Raw genomic sequence first — 7,157 nt, 5'->3', positions numbered from 1 at the left:
GCCTCGGGGGTCTGGAGTCACACTGGCACAGCTCTCTCCAGGCACTGGGGGATCCACCAGAGAGGCTCCTGAGCGTGGCAGGCTTTGATGTTTCCATCTTCTGGGTCGTGATCCCACATTGCTAATGGGTGAGATGTTAGTGTAGCATTTTGGGGTTGAATTTCTGCTACTGAGCACTCAGCTGCTGGAACAAAATTTGAGGACATTTTGTGTGAATGGCTGGAGAGGGCAGAGCATAGGTGGGGGGCAGGTTATCTAATTATACTAGATCTAATATATATAACTAACTATACTGTACTGTATCTCTAATTATACTAGTTTATATTTGGAGTTGTGCCTTGCCTCCAATAACTTTATTTCCATATTGCACCCTTCTGTGCTTAAATAGACGTGACCTCAGGCACAGCACAAAACAGTACATGGTTGAATGTCTCATGTAAGACTTTGTTTTTCCCTCTCCTCAAAATCAAAGAAATCATTTGGACCCCAAAGTGCTTGTCCTGCACTGTGTGCAGAGAACCCCACGGCTGACCAAACACTTTTATTGTGGGAAAAGCAGAAATTCCCCTGCCTGCCTCCACCCGGGCACTGCTGTATCCCACTCACAGCATACCAAGGATTCAGTGCTGTGCCTAGCACATCGTCCTAGCGCAGTCTTTCCCCTCCCAAGAGAAGTTTGGGGCTGTGTGGGAGCTGGTGGGGCTTGAGGTCCTCCTGCTCCACGTCTGCCATCTGTTTTGGGCAGGCTTGGTCCCTTCCCAGGGCCACTGCAGGGAGGGCACATGGGGGAGGGCAGCGTTTGCTTTTCATCTGCACGTTTGGCAGTTCAAAGGCTCCTGCTCCTTGTTGCTGCTCTCAAATCTGTAGATGACACAGATGTGAATATCTGGTGATAGCACAGGGAAACTGTGGTTCCATAAGCAAGGCTCTGAACAGCTCGAGGACTGCCAGTAGGGTGCTGTTTGCAAGATCTGGACGTTTGAGAATTTAGGACAAAGGTAAGACCCTTGTGAGCTGGCACACGCAGCCCAAGGCTATTGACCCTTCCTGTGCAGTGACTGGTGTTGGATCAAACTGTCCCACAGGCACTTCTGATGTCCCTATAACATTTTGGGTCTCAACAGGCAAATTTTGCTGAAACCCAGAAAGCTTTGGAGAAAACTTTTTGGTCTTTCTTGTCCCATTGCAAATATGTTGTATGTCTCAGTTTGGTGAGTTGCAGCTACCAGTGTTATGATGCTGATGTCCAACTGCAATGTCAGTCACCTTAACTGAGACTGACTCACTTCGTTGAAGTTTGTAGTTTATAAGAACTTAAATTGTTTCCTCCTTAACCACTTTGACCTCTGGGTCCCTTTGGAACAATTCTGGTTTGTCTTGGACTTTTAAATTTAATAATTACTTTAGAAACTCAAGGGTTTGGGCAATAGGAGCACCTGGGCATGGCATGGAGCTGCTCCCCGGTGGGGAGAGGCAGAGCAGAGAGTCAGGCACACCGCCGGGAGGTGCCCGGGGGCTGGAGAGGCGGCAGGGAGCGGTGGCCCGGGCAGCACGGTCCCTGTCCCTCTGTCCCTCTGTCCCTGTCCCTCTGTCCCTGTCCCAGGACAGAGCGGTGGCCGGGCAGCACGGTCCCTGTCCCTCTGTCCCTGTCCCTCTGTCCCTGTCCCAGGACAGAGCGGTGCCCGGGCAGCACGGTCACTGTCCCTCTGTCCCTGTCCCTCTGTCCCAGGACAGAGCGGTGGCCGGGCAGCACGGTCCCTGTCCCTCTGTCCCTCTGTCCCTGTCCATCTGTCCCAGGACAGAGCGGTGCCCGGGCAGCACGGTCCCTGTCCCTCTGTCCCTGTCCCTCTGTCCCTGTCCCAGGATTGAGCGGTGGCCGGGCAGCACGGTCCCTGTCCCCCTGTCCCTCTGTCCCTGTCCCAGGACAGAGCAGTGGCCGGGCAGCACGGTCCCTGTCCCTCTGTCCCTGTCCCTCTGTCCCTGTCCCAGGACAGAGCGGTGCCCGGGCAGCACGGTCCCTGTCCCTCTGTCCCTCTGTCCCTGTCCATCTGTCCCAGGACAGAGCGGTGCCCGGGCAGCACGGTCCCTGTCCCTCTGTCCCTGTCCCTCTGTCCCTGTCCATCTGTCCCTGGACAGAGCGGTGCCCGGGCAGCACGGTCCCTGTCCCTCTGTCCCTGTCCCTCTGTCCCTGTCCATCTGTCCCTGGACAGAGCGGTGGCCGGGCAGCACGGTCCCTGTCCCTCTGTCCCTCTGTCCCTGTCCATCTGTCCCAGGACAGAGCGGTGCCCGGGCAGCACGGTCCCTGTCCCTCTGTCCCTGTCCATCTGTCCCTGGACTGAGCGGTGCCCGGGCAGCACGGTCCCTGTCCCTCTGTCCCTCTGTCCCTGTCCATCTGTCCCAGGACAGAGCGGTGGCCGGGCAGCACGGTCCCTGTCCCCCTGTCCCTGTCCCAGGACAGAGCGGTGCCCGGGCAGCACGGTCCCTGTCCCCCTGTCCCTCTGTCCCTGTCCATCTGTCCCAGGACAGAGCGGTGGCCGGGCAGCACGGTCCCTGTCCCTCTGTCCCTGTCCCTGTCCATCTGTCCCTGGACAGAGCGGTGGCCGGGCAGCACGGTCCCTGTCCCTCTGTCCCTGTCCCTCTGTCCCTGTCCCTCTGTCCCTGGACAGAGCGGTGGCCGGGCAGCACGGTCCCTGTCCCTCTGTCCCTGTCCCTCTGTCCCTGGACAGAGCGGTGGCCGGGCAGCACGGTCCCTGTCCCTCTGTCCCTGTCCCTCTGTCCCTGTCCATCTGTCCCAGGACAGAGCGGTGGCCGGGCAGCACGGTCCCTGTCCCCCTGTCCCTCTGTCCCTGTCCATCTGTCCCAGGACAGAGCGGTGGCCGGGCAGCACGGTCCCTGTCCCTCTGTCCCTGTCTCTGTCCCTCTGTCCCAGGATTGAGCGGTGCCCGGGCAGCACGGTCCCTGTCCCTCTGTCCCTCTGTCCCTGTCCCTCTGTCCCTGGGCAGAGCGGTGGCCGGGCAGCACGGTCCCTGTCCCTGTGTGCCCTGCCTGGGACCTGCTCTCTTCCTGCGCCTTGTTTCCCTGACCAGATTGGGCTGCAAGTAAAAAGTAAAACAGGAGGTGAAACCCTTTTACTTCTGTTGTTAATCTTTCTTCTTCTATCTTTCTTTCTCCCTTCTTTTTTTCTCCCCCTTTCTTTCTTTCCTTCTTTCTCTTTTTCTCTTTTTTTTCTTTTTCTTTTCTTTTTTTTTTTTTTTTTATTAGCAGGGCTCCTTTTTTCTCTCTCTCTTGCCTCAATAGAAAGAAAAAAAGTTTTGTCAGCACTCCTGTTTCTTTTGTTGTTTTCTTTTTCTCAGAAGTCTTTTCTGCTTTTATCCTAATCCCAGGCATGCATGAGGGAACAGTTGTGCTCTGTTGTTTGTCTGTTCTGGTAGTTTTGAACCAGTAGGGCTCCTGCTTTGTTCTCTTTATTTTCTGAACACAGAAAGGTAAAAGAGTAGGAATAGCGATTGAAACCCTTAAGAAGAGAAACCTTCGATATTTATTTAGATTTAATTCATTTTTTGCCATGTTGGTAATAATTAAGGGATGATGACAAATAAAAAAAAAGAGGGAGGAAAAAAAAGGAAAAGGAAAGAAACCTCTTTTCGCTCCCCTGAGATCAGAGTTTTGCTACCCAGAGCATTTTTAACTTGTACCCCTTGAGAGGCACGTTTTTAACTCTGTTGCCCAATTTATTCACTCTCTGGAACCAGACAACAATTTAACATATGCCAGGGTTGTTTTTTTCCCCTAAACACAGAATTACTCCTTTGTAGGGCTGCCTGTATGATTTGAAAAGCAGTGTTAGCCTGGTTTACCTGATGTGATGTCAGCCTGACTTTCAAGTCACATCTCAGTTTTAAGCCTTATATTTATGGTTTTAAATGCACTCTGGTGCTTCTTTTTGGGGGGCATGTTGCAGAACTGTCACTAAAGGTTTATTTATGATTTTCCAGGTATTTCTTTACTAGTTGGGCATGCTGGCTGATAAATTGCCTGAAATGTTTTTAAAAATTAAGCTAAAACTAACATGGATCCATCTGTCTCTGTTTCGTTCCTGCAAAACAAACCTTTTATGATTTTGATACCCAACATGTGCTTGTTCTCCGTTGCCATGGAGATGCTGTAGGCCTGAATTTTTTTTCACAGGCTCTTACGATGAAGTTTTTTTTGAAAACTGTTTTGATTAATTTTTCCTCCACTTCAACTTCTCTCTCACTTAAACTGTTTTCCTCTTTTGTTTCCCACTTGATTTATGGCAGGTCGCTGTCATTTAAATAGATGCGCGTTTTGAAATTCCTTCTTTCTGTTCCAATGCAAAGAAAAAAAAAGAGAAAAAAAAATAACCCATGCAAGTCATGCTCAAAGACTTGGTTATTGTTGCTTGTTGGATTTCTGCTCTCTGTGGTTGTCGGGCCTAATTCAAAGTAATTCAGGCTACTCAGTGGGGGCAGTGCATAGCTCCACAGGAAATTATGATAGCAAAAGTCTTCCTGTAGAGCTCTACACTTGGCACTACAAAGTGCCTTGGGCTGCAGTTACCTGAATAGGGTTGAATTAGACCAGACAACCGCATCATCCCACTTCTTAATCTATTAGAGCGATATACAAGTGGCAATTGTTGATTGCAAAAATGGGATTAAGAGGCTCTTCAAGTGAATTGATTTTCTTGTGAGAACAAAAAGAGGAAAGAGAAGGCTCGTTTGAATCACACAGCCAGCAAGTTTCGTGAATGGGTTCCACTCCAAATGTTAGAATTAAAGCAACCAATATTTCCCCATGAAGCATGCAGGTGAGAGGAATAAAGTGCTGAAAAATAGAAAACTATGTCTAAAAGTTTGTGGCGCTCTCAGCAAATCTTGGCTCTTCCTCCATGATCCCTCCCTCCCTCCCTGCTCTAGGCAGCAGCAAAAACAAATCCTTGTTTGAGCCAAACACTTCATTGCTCTTCATCATCCTCTGCTTATTATTCTTTAATCTTTATTTTTACCCACACATTTCACTTATTTATTTTGCTTTATCTCAGGCAAGAAATGGGGTGAGAGAACAGCTCCTTTGACTCCTGCTGCTTTTCCCTGAATCTTTCCACTTATTTCTTCCCCCCACCAAGACCAAAGCCAGTGCCATGTCTTTCCCAAGGGACCTCCAAAATCTGTTGCCTGCATCACTCCAGAGCAACTCCCCACAGGGATTTCACCCTGTCCCCCTGGTGCCTGCTTTTCTCCTCATGGTTTCTGTTTTCCCTGAAACCACAAGTTTTGTGTGTCATAAATTTCCCACTAACCTGAGTGTATCATCCACTGGGAAGAGCAGAGCCTGGCATCTACCTTCACTGGGATGGGTCCTGCTATTTATTTTTGGGTGGTTCTCAGTGATGCTGGAAATCCTTTCACCTCAGCTGGAAGACAAGCTGGTTCTGGGCTGCAGAGGAAAGGCAGTGGCGAAGGCAAGTTCTGCCCTGGGTGTACTGGAGAGCAGCGCTCAGGCATGGCTCAGTGTCAGCAGTGTGGAGAATAGAAATGACACCCTGCAGGGAAAGGAGCTGCTGGAGCAGATGGAGGGAGCCTGGTGCTGTTGTTTGCCTTGGGAAGGGACAGTGGGGAGGGTCCCCTCTCAGACACAGGGATGAGAATCCTCCCCTCCCACCATAAAGCATGAGATCTCACCCTGGGTGCTGGCGCCAGTGCAGGGGTGAAGGGCGTGAGCCCCTTTCAAGTGGGCTTCAAAGATTTTGGGGCAGGGAACAGTTGGCTGAACTGAACTTGCTCTGTGGGTTGGAGGGTGCGTGTTCCTCCTCACCAGCACGTCTGTTCAGGCTGGCTATGTGGTTGGTTTGCCCTTTCTTTAAATTTGCTATAGCAGGCTTGTTCCCTCAGCTGGACCCTGCTTGGGATGGGGCTTGAGAAGTGTCTCAGAGCAGAAAGGATTGATGGAGTCACTGCTGTGAACTGGAGGGGGCACAGCCACCAGGGAAACTCTCACGTGATGTTTTGGGAAGGGTCAGAAGTCTATTTGGAGCATAAGCACCATCTCAATGCTTCACTTAATGATTTTTTTTATTTCAGGGGATAGTTATGTTGTTGCAAAACTTTTCCTTTTGGGTAGGAATTGTAGGACAGGGATGAACTTTCATGGCATCAGAGACTCCTCTTGCATCCCAAGAACCTCCTGTGCATGTTTAGAAGTGCTGCAAATCCAAATGAAACAAGACCAAATGTGCCTCCCTTAGGAGGTTGCATTCGTACTTCCCTGAATCCCTCACCATGAGCAGGCACTTTTTCCTTTTCCCAGCACATTCCAGCCCTTCCTACCTCTCGCTCAGCTCTCACAGTTTTAAAGGGTGCTGTTTCTAGACACACATTTGCATGGGTTTCCCTTTTTCACCTCTTCTGCCCCATGGAAATATTTTTGCCAAAATCGCAGTCACAGGATTCCAGGAGCACCCACCAAGTGTTAGCATCCATGAGGAGCAAGCAGGCACAATTTTTTCCTTTGGAACAACATCAGTATCTCTAACTGCGACCCGGTAATTGCTCTGTATTTAATTACCCGAGATTGCACCAGGCCCGCGTGCTGTATTTGCGTGTGTGCTATCAATTATGTCATAATAAATGAATTTCCTTTTCAGGATTCCCTGCAGCCGATGGCTGGGCTTCTGTTCCTCCTTGACTGTTCTGACTTTGAACAGGTTTATTCAGCTGTTGTCTGCTAAGCCCTACAGAAAAGAACAATAGCTTCTGATCTGCCTTTTATGGGTTATTGGAAACTGGTGGTCCGCACTACAGCTTTGGTCAGTGATTAACCAGAGTGAAAACAAACTACACAAGGCTAAGTTGATGTTGGAGGAGGAATGAACCCACTTCATTAAGGCTTTAAGAGGAAACCTTTTCTTCTTCAATGCTTGTTCACAACTTTTCAGGTCTCTATTTAATCACGTAATTCTCTCTAAGTAGGAAGAGAAGCTTGCCTCACAGCGAGAGGTCTTTTGCCACATGACAACTTAGAAAGATAAATTATATATAAATATCTTCATGGTTTTGTGGAAAGGAAACCAAATTCAGTTTCACTGCATGCAGCTAATTTACCAGTCTTAGGTGTTGTGGGCATCCCAGTGTCCA

Source organism: Molothrus ater, chromosome 14, assembly GCF_012460135.2.
Source record: "Molothrus ater isolate BHLD 08-10-18 breed brown headed cowbird chromosome 14, BPBGC_Mater_1.1, whole genome shotgun sequence".
Classification (NCBI taxonomy): Eukaryota; Metazoa; Chordata; class Aves; order Passeriformes; family Icteridae; genus Molothrus; species Molothrus ater.
This window is presented reverse-complemented; position numbering follows the sequence as displayed.